The sequence below is a fragment of the Antedon bifida genome, chromosome 9 (assembly GCF_963402885.1).
Source record: "Antedon bifida chromosome 9, ecAntBifi1.1, whole genome shotgun sequence".
Classification (NCBI taxonomy): Eukaryota; Metazoa; Echinodermata; class Crinoidea; order Comatulida; family Antedonidae; genus Antedon; species Antedon bifida.
In genome coordinates this window covers 18,237,193-18,250,753 of record NC_136234.1, presented here as the reverse complement: position 1 = coordinate 18,250,753, position 13,561 = coordinate 18,237,193, and the positions used below count along the sequence as shown (strand labels likewise).

The 13,561-nt window shown below is 27.9% G+C and overlaps 1 protein-coding gene across 2 annotated transcripts in view; it reads left to right on the top strand.

Annotated features, from left to right (window-relative positions):
* LOC144851791 (uncharacterized) overlaps positions 1-13,561 on the top strand; it is a 75,149-nt gene that overhangs the window by 39,210 nt on the left and 22,378 nt on the right. The window contains exon 1 of one of the 2 annotated variants that reach the window (XM_078709413.1): positions 2,041-2,189. The exons of the other annotated variant lie outside the window; for it this stretch is intronic. The gene's annotated coding sequence lies outside the window, so the exon portion shown is untranslated. Of the gene's footprint in view, positions 1-2,040; positions 2,190-13,561 lie in introns of those variants that run through there. 2 annotated transcript variants of the gene reach the window in all.

Here is a 13,561-nt window from a genome sequence, read left to right as displayed (position 1 = left end):
ATTATATATTTTACTGACAATGACTTCGCATGTCGTCGGCGCGGATCTCTCGTGGTTCGCGTGCCTCCGAAAGTCCGAATCTTTGTTTGAAAATTATGATAAGCTCTGTCTACACTATCAAACTTTATGTGACAACAAAATGTGATGACGTCATATCACTACCATATTTAAGCATATCACTACAATATTTTGGTACATCATACTTTTTTGTCACATTTGATAGTGTAGACAGAGCTATAATATTTCGCAATTCATTCGTCAATGTTTTGTAGCTGATTTCATGAATATTAGTATTTCTATTTATTGAATGTAAAAATTTGCTATCACAAATTTCTCTAAATTCATCGATATCTTCATATACTACTACTACTATGATACAACACTTTATTATGTCGTGTCGTTGAAATGAAATAAAATAAATATCAATATATAATTATGCCTATTATTACTATTTCTAGCATTAATAGTCGCATTTTCTGTTATCATTTTATTTTAATTGTTCTTTGAATAGTTTAGTAATTCAGAATCTGAAAATCGAAAATGGGCAACACTGTTGATACAGTCTCAGTGAAAGATTGAATTCATAAACGTATCCTCCCTTTTATACGAATTTCTGCACATATATTAAGATTTCGTTCATACAATCATTTAGGCCTAATAAAATGTAAACAAAAATAACTACAATTTTATCTAAGCCTACATCTAATTTGGTATAAATAAAAAATGTTCGTTATTTAAAATTGTTTAAATATGAACATACTATTCGTTAAGCTCTGTCTACACTATCAAACTTTATGTGATAAAATGTGATGTGACCATATATGTCATATCACATATTTGGGCATATCACTACCATATTAGGAATTTTTTTTGTCAAACTAGTTTGATAGTGTAGACAGAGATTTAAAAACAGAGGATTTAATACAGATATCAAAACAAACGAAATTTGTAAAGGAAGAAAACATTGAGTTATAATCCTAGTGCATCTAACTTTATTATTGTAATAAATGTTATAAAATCTATATTATTGTTTTAGTTCTTAAATCCGAAAGAGTATAAACGTCGGCTTTAGAGAAAACATCTTAAACATGTCATCTAACGACTTAAATTAGTTGGTGTAATATTTAACATTTGTTTGTAACACAAACCATATAATCAAAATAATAATGAATGTGTAGGCCTACATTTTGGAGGATGAAATAGCATTAATGTTAGCGTGCTCAATGAGGGCGGTATTGATGTCCAGTAATGATTCGTTATTCTTAGAAGTAGGTCTGTTAGAAAAGTTTACTTAAGATCGATTTAAGAAACAGAAAATATGGCTATTACCTGATAATCCACACTATACCCTAAAACGAAAAGAGATCGTCCTTGGTGGGTTTATGTCTGCATTCCCATAATAAGTTTTTATTGCGTCGAAGAAACATTTGTCCAGATAAATTGATCTACACCGGGGTATCGGTATCGGCCAGTTTAAATCTTATATAACGATAATCGGTAAAACGGACGGTTTGAAATCTTAAGATTTATACAAAAGCAAACCTATAATTTCATCTATAAAATAAATTGTTTAACCAATCCTCTAATATGTGTAAAAATATTTCACCATTTGATGATGTTTCAAATATAGTCAAAAATAACAAAATTCGTTCCAGAAAATAAGTCACATGATTGAACGAATTGATTTGAAATTTCAGACTTCTTAAATACAGTACAATTTTTACTTCATAGACACCTGATAGTTTTGCAAAAGTTACCTTAACAAAAAGTAGTTTACAAAAGTAATAAAATCTTCAATCGTTTATCCTTTTATGTACACAGATACAACTCACGTCATATAATGTGTGTCTGTTTCTACATTTAATGTATAAAATATATCGGTGGGTGTCGAATTAAAATTCTTGCGACTCGAAAAATCGTCTTGGACTAACCGTAGACCAGTGATTGGTTAAGATTATAGAGGGCGCTATGCGTTAAATCGTCGGCGGCGAATGCTTACAACAGATTGCAGATACGGTAAACACAAAAGGTTGCGTGTGAGTCATATGGCATGCTTTGTTTTACCACATACACAGTGTACTTTGTAATGAAATGATCGAATCTGGAAGTTTTCCATTATTCTATGAGAACGAATATCCCAGGAATGTACATGCGGGAATCTTTCTATGAAGTATGCTCAGTTTAAGAGGGTAAGTTAAAATAGAGAAAAATCACGATGGTGAATTGTCCGGAGGAAAGATACCGGTCAATCGCGGTAGAACATTTGATCTTTGTAGGTATATAGGATGCTCCGGTAGTATCCTCCTCCGCGATGCTCCGAGGCACTGGAGTGGAAATTTTAAACTGGTATTTTACGTAATATCAAAATACCGTCTGTCAATTTGACGTTGTTAAAACTTTAGTCTAATCACAGTAGAATATTCCGACTATTTTTTTTAGTAAGATACTTTTCGTACGTAACGATTGTGTGTTCATCATTTGTAACTACGGCCGGTCTGATGACCGAATGGACGGACAATGAACCACAATAACCGTACCAAACGGCTTTCAACGATGTCTTGTCTATAATGTACAGCGGAAGTTACAAAATCGATTAAGACAATATTTAATTTATATATTATAGTTAGGCATATTAAACAGTTAAACAAGTATAAATAATTGTAATATTTGGGGGTTGTTTTAACTTACTTTGTCCAGTGTCCGTTTTCATACTTCTTTGTCCACGGAGGTGTGAATCTGTAATAAAAGAACACATTGTTCTTTATAAAAGAAATTATTCTTTATAATGATACATTGTTCTTTATTAAATGTTTATTCCTAATTAGTTTAACTGAATAATTTTTATTTCTACTTTTCAAAATTATGGGTATAACACAATCATTCTGGTATAACTTTAATGTTGCTTTTTTACAGTACAGTTAAATATTAATAAGGCCTCTTCTTATTTTCAAATCTGCCATCAATACCTATATTTAATATTGTGTTACAATTTAATATCCCTTGATATATTGTTTTATTTATGTTACAATGTTTATACTTTATATTTATGGGTAAATAAAATAAAGAAATTCAGTTTCATTTTTAGGACTTCAAAGTTTATTGAATAATGTTTTTATCAGTTATAACAATAATAAATGATTTGACATATGACAATTATTATTAATATTAGTTTGGTTATAAACTCCTCATGATTATTATTAACCATGTGTCTATATTTAAATGAATTATTCAACAAGGGAATTGTAAAATTATTACAACTCCCGGATTCAACACTCAACCTAAAAATCATCATCAATCCTACTTAATAAAGATAGCGATCAACAAGTAAATACAATAATTGCTAGCCCTCTGGTACCAATTGACTTTTAAGTTTTGCCAGGTGTTAAAATGGGTTAGTAAAAACCCTGAAAATAGTAAAGTTTGCCCTTCGGGTATTCCAATTGTAAAGTCATTTTACAGGCCTGTGTCCTCATTCTGCCAGCTTCGTTAGGATTCCACCACAAAGATTCATCCAGCCTAAGGGTAACCTACTTTCCAGCCCTTTTTTTTGGCTAACTGTTTGTTTTTATTATTACCAATATCAATTATATAATTCCCATATGATGGTATACTTAATAAAACCTATTCCATTTTGGGGTTTTAACCACATTTTGTAATCACCAAGGCAATATAACTTTATACTTGTATTTTTACTGATTTTTAGGGCAAAAAATGTATTGTTTTGTAAATATTTACAATTATTGTACATAAAAGAATATGTATTATTCATTAAAAACCTTTTTGTAATACAGGTTTTTATGAAAAGCTACCAAATTTCAACCCAAATACAATACCAATATATAAATACAGTAAATATATTTTCTAATAACATGTACTTACTACCCATAATTAGCGCAAAAAAATCAACTTTGGTGAATGGTATTGTTTTACAAACACCCACAATTAAACAAAAAATGTCAAATAACCTATTATTTTAGTTCATTTTAAGGAAATCTTTACCAACCCATTTTAATACCAATTACTAGGACTGTTATTTCATCCCTGTAATAAAGTACAAGCTCATTTGATTTATGTATAACAGCAACCCTGCAGATGTTATTATTTACCCATTGTGGTGACCTACATTAGCATTTTCCATTTATGTTTTTTGATAATTTGTATCAATTAAATGTAATAATAGTCTTTTTTAGAATATTTAATTAATATCAATCAATATAATTTCTGGGTAAAAGTGCGTTCATATAAGGATGTATTGTACATTAACCTTTCAAGAATTCAGGCAACCTTTGTCTGGTCCAAAGAGAATCTGTAAAGCTCTGTCTACACTATCAAACTAGTTTGACAAAATAACTGTGATGTGCCCAAATATGGTAGTGATATCCCCAAATATGGTAGTGTAAGTGATATGACATCATCATGCACATATATGGGCACATCACATTTTTTTGTCACATAAATTTTGATAGTGTAGACCTATGGTATGGTTCTGAATGCATTTGGAAAAATAAAATAACATTTGAATCATTTTCTGACCAAAGGAGTTCTGTTTTATAGAAAGTCTAATTCTGTTTTAGAGAAAGTCTAATTCTGAGAGACTAGATTACAAGAAAATGCTATTTAAACAAGTCATTCCCCTTTTAATATTATTTACCTTTTTCAATACAGTAATATTGTATAATAATAACAATAACACATATTTTTTATTTAGTATATAAAATACTACACAATATGTGACCATTAGTATACCTGGAAATGATTTCACTATAATTTCTTATAAAAATGCAAAACACTATTCTACAACTGAATAACAATGATTATATTTTTTAGTAGTAAATAAAATTCATTTCCAAATAAGTAATACTGTATGATGACAATAACACATATATTTTTTAGTTAAATAAAATAAATTTCCTAATAAGGATATATGTATGTAACCCTATACTTGTACCTGTATACATGTTATTATTGTTTTCCCAGAATAACAAACAACAAAAGACAACATTTTAATATCTTTTAAATACACAAAACACTATTCTACAACTGAATAACAATAATTATATTTTTCAGTAGTAAATAAAATCCATTTCCTAATAAGGGTATATGTATGTAACCCTATACTATGTATACATGTTATTATTTTTTTCCCAGAATAACAAACAACAAAAGAATAAAATATATAATAGTGTACCCAATCTTTTATTAACTAGGCTTGTATTGATTAAGGTAAATGACCTATGATAAACCTGTGCAGTCGTTTCAAATCTGTCATAATATACACGTTAACTTATTTAATAGTAAATTAGCGTTCTACTGTATTGTATCGGCTCACTAATAAAAATTCTTGGTTGACGACGTGATTTTGTATAGCGTGTTATCTAATTCTGAATCATATAAATTGGTTTCTCAATATTGAATTCTAGTTCAATTTGGCTTTGACTGTACTTTTTGACATACAGTGTAACATAAACCTATTTACAATTTCATTTGCCAATTGACTTGTATTTTTGTAAAAAAAAAAATCTGTTTTCCAATTCAGTATATATTTATTTCATCAAAGTAACATAAAAAGAAAAGAATATGATCAGTTTAAAATTCCTTTAAAACCTCTTTAAAACAAAAGAAGTTTTAAATTATAATATTTTTAATAAATGCTTGATGGTAATTTTTTTAAATTATTATGTTGTATTATATTTATACTAATTACTATGTACTTTGATATTAGCTAATTTTTACATGATTTCCTTGATATCTTATAAAAGAATTGGAAGTAGTTGAGTTTTCTCTCCTTCCTTTTTGTCCATATTTCACTCTATTGATGTTTTTAAAGCTTCTTAATATATTTTCTTATGGATGAATAAAAGAAACTTTACTAGTAGTGCAATGGGTAACGTTATTTAATAAATTATCATTACCTTTTAATGTGTTCTTTATTATTTATTAAATTATCTTTTCAAATGCAATACACACTAAATTAAAAATTCAAGAGATATTTTTAATTCTGGTATTTTTTTTTAACGTTGAAATATTTTGTATGTTTTATAGTATTTTAAAAGTATTTTATTCAAAATGTTTTTCTTAATTATTTTACATGTATTTTAATATCTTATCTTGCCAAGGAGAACAATTTCTGACAAATAAAGTTTGTCTATGTTTATTTTTACTGGAAATTTATATTATTAATTATATATTCAAAACAAACTTAACTTTTAAGGACATACTGTATATAGTAAATTTTAGGTTTTTCTCATGATGTAAATACTTTGGAAAAAATAGTTATAAGGCATTTATTATTTAAAAAAATTAAGGTGTATGGAGCAGCCTTCAGTCAGACTTCCGGTACAAAATACCTGGAACGGGTAGGCCTAAGTTTTATCCGGACATCCAAATAGGAAATACGTTAAGTTATTAATATTTCACGGATATCTGAATCTTGGAAAATTATCTTTTTAATCATTGATGGGCTTTAGTTAGTATAGGGTGTATAGCTATTAAGTAAGTGTTTGTAGGCTTGGTTTTAGATAAGTACTTTTTTAGTAGGCCTACAGTACTTGACCTATTGCACAAACAGGTACAGTAAGATAGTCTTCACATAGCTGTTTAAAGCTCTGTCTACACTATCAAACTATATGTTACAAACAAGTGTGATGTGCCAAAATATGGTGGTGATATGCCCAAATATAGTAGTGATATGACATCTCATGTCCATATATGGGCACATTACATTTAGTTTGATAGTGTAGACAGATCTTTACCATATCCTTTTATTGGTATGTTGTGAACAAAGGGGCAAATTCAATTAATGGAAGAGCCATAAAAATTAATTACTCAACCTTGTTTATGCTTTAATGATATTATATTTTATTAATTAAACCTTGAAAATATATTTTTATTAATTCCTTGAAAATGTAACCGTTATTATACCCACAATTAATTAAGGTTGTTTTAATTTGTTACTGGTAGAATTTCTCTATTAATATTGTTGGTTACTTGACAGTTAGGCCGATAGACTGCTATTGTTTATAATCTATGTCTAATATAGTACAACGAGGAATACACACACACCAGAATAATGACAATACATTTATTTACAACTTTTAGTGGAGGTTTTTATCTCTGTCAGTTGATTTAAAATGAAATACAAAATAAAATAAATAACTTTACAGTAGTACAAATGTAAACAATTACATTTTTTTCAAGTGTGAAAAAAAACATTTTCATTAATCTCTTTCATAAAGTTTTTATAAAAATATGCAAATTAGCATACAATGACAACGCATTTTTTAATTTGTCAATTTCATGTCCATATTTAAACAATTAGATTTTTATTTCAAATTTAAAAAGTTTGGCAATTGAAGTAAATTAATAAATTCATTTCCTGATAAAATGAAACACGATTACAGTCAAATTAAATCTGAAGTACCTAACTGACATAAAAATGCAATCGTCATTCCTAATGTTGTAATGTTACAATTAGTTTTAATAAAACCGTAAATAAATCAAATTTATAAAACTTTTATTTGGTAAAATCATAATTGTACTGTACAATGTATTAAAGATTTTTGTAGTACGCACAACTGAAAAAGGTAAATAGCAATGTTGAGTATACATTTTGGATATAGGACAACAAATTATTACTATTAGTGCAACAACAAAAAAACAATGTGTTAGATGAAATTAAAAACTACGAAGCAGCAGAGCGTGACATTTATCTGTTGTTTACACACCGATCTATGATAGTGTCAAGGCAATTTACATTAAGTAAGCTTAAATGTTAAATTATAACGGTCCTTAGTAAATAAAATATGGATATTGAGAAGATTCAAATTAGGCCCGGGAACCCACGGCAGCCATAGTGCAGCGCAAACTTACAGTAAAGCCCCTGCTTTTTCCAAATAGTTCTTTATCGTGCACTACTGTATGCCCATTTGTCTAGGCCCTACATGGAACCCAGACAGGTCTCCATTGTGCCATAGCTCTCCCAACATTAATTAGTTTGTAGATGGAAATGTCTGTACATGTAATATAATATTATAATATTTATTGAAACTACACTTTTACAACGGTCGCACACGTTCGTACACGTTGCGTTCTTAAGGTATATTATGCTTCGTTTCTTGGTGTTTGGTGACATTGTACATGTCACAAAAATAAAAAGTCCCTACTCATACTAAAGGTAAGCATTACAAAAATACCCTTGATATTATCTAAGTATGTAAAACAATGCAAGCAGATAATAATATTTAGGTAATATATACACCAGGTAGTACCAGCAATTATCAAAACTAGCTACTCATATTCAATATAGATCCCACGATACAAGGCCAGCTTATCCTTTCCCAGGTATCATTCTGTAGGCTTATAAAAATGACAACGCGTTCCATTACTCTAGGCCGCTTTTCCACCTGAGCATTATTAAGTGGGATGCTAAATAATAGGTAAGGTTTTTATTACAATTGTTTGGTTTTTTATTTAATATTTGAATTGAATTTATTTGACATATTGAATTAGCACTCCTTAAAACATTGTTCACGACTGTATAATAATTTTGATTTTGAAACTTATGTAACCAATTTGATTTTCCCATTTCATTGTAAAGATATTAAGTATAGATTAGATATTAAATATTATATAAGGCCATATATATGGTTCTCTCATTCATCATCAGCAACCTGTATGTGAAAGTTGGCCCTGTATAAAATATTTTTCATGATTACTAATTGGTGGTGAAAGATTGGTATATTTTCATTCTTTTCTTTTGTTATACAGTATCACAAAATATTACTGTCTGTGGTATTAATGTCACGGTGTAGGCATAACAGAATCTAAAGACTAGATAGGTTACCACTGACATGTCGACCTTGAGTTGATAAAATGTTTTTGTGCACGTCATATTTTAAACAAAAATCCTGCACTAAATTTTGAAAGGTGCAAATGAGGACTTGTGTTTCCCCTGGCTTAAATCTACAATGTTATTTTATCAGTATAGAAAACATTTACTGTGGTCATACGTACTATAGATCTAGAAAACATCCACAAAAGATCTGGTATATAGTTATATCAATATCTCTTTCATAAATTCCATATTATCTTTTTAACAATATTTACAGAATTATTTTACCTCTAACCAGATGTTACAAATATTAATTTTATTATGACTGCTGTACAGTCTGGCTTTACACGATTACATTGTATAGTATAATATCACCATACATTATTAATTCTATTATTGTTAATCAAATCAGGGTTAGCTCTTTCACTGAATTTATTCAAGCATTGTAAAAACTACTAGCATCTTGTTTTATTTTTGTCTATGAATTTGTTGAGTAAATATTTAGATTCTTCCGCTTAATTAATTGAACATGTTTTGTTTGTGAACAAGACTCGCTCTAAAGCTCTTCATGTCTACACTATCAAACTAGTTTGACAAAAAAAATTGATGTGCCCACAAATGGTAGTGATGTACCCAAATATGGTAGTAATATGACATCATCGTGTTCATATGGTCACGTCACGTCACGTTTTAAAATTCTTTGCTTTCTAGTAAGTTATAATTTGCACATGTTCCATTCCATTCTGCTGAATAATGCCAAATATTATTTTCGTTGCGTTAAATATACTTTTATATAAACAAAGTTTCTGCTTATTCTTCTTTCTACTTTTGTTTTCAAATAACTGGTATTTAAATGTGTGGACATGGTGTAAAAAACGTCAAATGTCAAATAAATAAACTGTTGATTTGGTTGCAGCTAGCTAATAGAAGTGGCATAGCAATAATAATAATAATCTTTTAATACTGCAGTATATTATGTCTTCTGCAGTAACTATGTCTCGAATTAAAGACCCTTTTAATTGCAGTTTCTGTCAATATCACTTTTATCGCTATAGGCATTAACATACTGTATGATGATCATGCGGTTCGAGTCCACCTTTGGTTGTTTTTTCACAAGCGTTCTTTATGCATATTCACTCACTGTATCATGTTTGCTCAAGAAAAAACAATAAAATTTAATCATGAAGAGAGTCCATAATTTAATATATAGCACATACTGTACGCATCTGTTTACGAAACAAACAAAATGTCTTGTTTTGTATTTTATCCTTGTCCTTGAGTAGACTACCCTGATTGGCAATTTAATTATTAATTTTCAATGTTATCACAGCTGATGTCGACATGCCTTGACAATTGGAATAAAATGAAAGGAAAACTGTAAAACATTACATTTGTTTTATTTTATTTAAAAAGATTAACATAAAAGAAAAATGATATATCAATTCTTTACAAATTAACTTTATTTTACAACTCCTTGGTTTATAAAATTATCACAAAATTAATTATCTTTTTTAACAATGTACTATGTACTTTTTTCATAAAGAAAAAAAAAATTGAGAAAAGATTGAGTTTTACTTTTTTCTTAACTAACTTAAATTAACCATCTGTTTTTTGTTTACATTTTATTAATATTACATTGTAAATATAAATTTTAACTTCTATTGTATGGTGGTAGACAACCACTTTTTTTAATTTATACAAATTATAATTTCATATAACAATACAATAAATATGTATTCAAAAATCTCTTTTCTTAACCAGTGACAATTTCAAAGAGAAAATAGAATAAAATTATCATTTTTGAAAGAAAAAGAAAAAAAATGTTCCTATTAGATTCAACTGAACTAATTAAAAATATATCTTTATTGCAATTCTCAAAAGAAATTGCAAATTTTGTTGTTTTTTAACATTTAACAATGCCATCAAATAGCAATACATAAATAGTAATTGTTCAAGATTTTCATAATTTCTTATAGATATATTAACATTTTAATTTGTTACGTGAATCTCTACATAAATTGTAATTACTTTCCAAAGAATGTAGGGGAAAGACACAATTGTAGTAGGCAACTGGACATCAAGTGTAAGTGTTTTTTTATTATGCCATAAAAATAAATGTCATTTTGCAAAAAAGGTAATCATAAATGAAATTGCAGAAAGCAAATCATTCTACTGTTGATATTAAGAAAAAAACGAAGAAACAAGGTTACTATTAAATACTTCTTAAAAATATGGGACCAAGCCACATTCTGCTGGAGTTACTGCAGTAAACTATACTTTACTTTTTCTTTATCTTTAAATGGTTTAAATGATTAAATTAAATTAAGAAAAAACAAACGTTACATGTTTAAAATAAGGACCATGCCACATTCTACTGCAGTTACCGCAGTAACTATATTTTGCCATTGTTTAGCAAGTTTTTTGAGGGGACACTGTTTATTGCAGAGAATATAAAATAAGAATAAACTTCTTCATTGAAACAAACTAAAATTATATGTTATTGCAGTTTACTGCAGTAAATTATTTTTTATTTGTTTTTTATCTCGATATTATATCTATTTAAATTTAATATATATCTAAAGAAAAGAGAATTATTAGATGGAAATGTATCATTAAATTAATACATAACAATGTTTTGATGCATAGAGTGTTGATTTCACCTAGGCTACCTTTAGTTCAAATGTAAAATTTGGTATATTTTAAATGATTATATCAAATAACATCATAATTTAATTTAATTATTAAGAAATATAAAATGTTTTAAATCATTATTTAGAGAGAATAGAAAGAGTGATATTATCAAGATAACGTAGGCTAGTATAATAATAGGCTATTAATATTATAGGCATCAAAATGCATGTAGAATAAAGTGTGATTTTGTAATAAAAACATCCCATATGCCACAGAAGGGCCTTAAATTAAAAATCCAAAATGTCAGTTGTTCTAACACAAACAAGGAATAATTGGATAGCTGGTTGAGATTATCATTATCTATTGTGTACATGGCAAAAAGCCTAGCTAATTAATCCAACAGCCACCTTTGTTTAACGAGCAGGGTTTGGGTTTTCTGTCTAATTGCATTTATGAGTCATTTGTTTGATTAAGAATTGCTATTAGGGTGTAACTCAAAGCAGATTGGACTTGGTACTTCCTTGTATCGGGCTAATAAAACAAAATGTTTCATAAATTATTATTATCATATTAATTTAAGTATTATTCCTCTTTAATGCTTAATTGTATTCAATTTTTACATTGTTCATATTCAAATATTAAAGATATATTGTCCTCCTGCCTGAACACATTTTTTTTTTGTTCAATGTGCCATTTTAATGTCACATAGCTTTTCACTTTGACCAAAAATTGGATCTAAAAAAAATGATTTACCTGAAAAAACTAAAAAATAGTCAAATTGGCTGTCAGCCAATGGGTTTTTGGTTGAATTTAACACTCATTTTGTAATAGAAAACATTATTTTTTCAGGTTTTTTTTTTCTACAGAAGTAATTCACTTTGTCTGTTATTAATCTTCATTCTTCATGTTTTTGGGGTACAATACAACGACTTCCTATAGTAAAATGTTAAATTCTTTTAAAAAAATATAGAATTTGATAATGTAAATTCCACATCAGTACTGCAGTGTTCATATAATACAAAAGGTGCCGCAACCATAAATTAATAAATAATTTGTTTTTAATCTTATTCCTGTTGGGATTCTGTTTGTTGTTCTGTTTGTTGTGATAAAAAAATGATTTTGTAATGAGCACGTATATATTTACATTGTTTATTGGTTCAGTGACATGTGACAAATATTACCAATAAATTATCATTATTTAGTGTTCAATATATTCATATTCACACAAGTGCATTAAATACAATAAAAGAAATAAATTGAATAACTGGGGCTGTAGCTTGGTGGTGCTTGCCTTGCCTAATCCCAAGGTACAGGGTTCAATCCTGACGTAGTGCCAGTGTTGTAACTTATGACTCTTTCAAAACCACTCCCTAAACCTCAAATAATAATTTTAAGCACGATAAATTATGAAATAGTTTATCCATCCTGCTCATTGTTCATGCGTAGGAAATAAAATAAATTTTAAAAACTGTGTAATATTAATAGATTATGAATATGGAAAAATATTTGTATTATTATTATATTAAAGTATCAACTTTTTTATAATTATCTTTTAAAAGAAAACAATGAACTATTTAAATTTAATAATACAGTAATATTTCGTAATAAAAAAAATAACATGATAAAATTGTAAATCATAATTTTTTTCATAATACACCTTAAATTTATTTATGATATACATTGATAGTTAAAAGAATTTTGCTAATAAACCAGATTTCATTGAATAATAATAGATTATATACTATATTTTATGTGCATAATTAATAAGGTATACTGTATACCCTGATAGTTCATAGGATTACCTTTAATTTAAAGGCTTGATTTTTTTTATCATAATTTTAAAAAAATTGTAATAATATAATAATATTGTTTAGTTTATCAATATACAGTACAATTCTTTTAGAGCATTTAGGATTTTGTTACTACAGACACTTTTTTTATTTGAATCAGCCTTCGTTTGCTATCATATGTGACATAAAAGCTTCCTATTACAAAGAGTTATAATAAAATATATAGATTTATATAGTTGGGCTGATCGTAATATTTCCTTTCCAAGAAGACTTATTCTAACACTAGCGTCATTGTGTTAGAATGATGCTG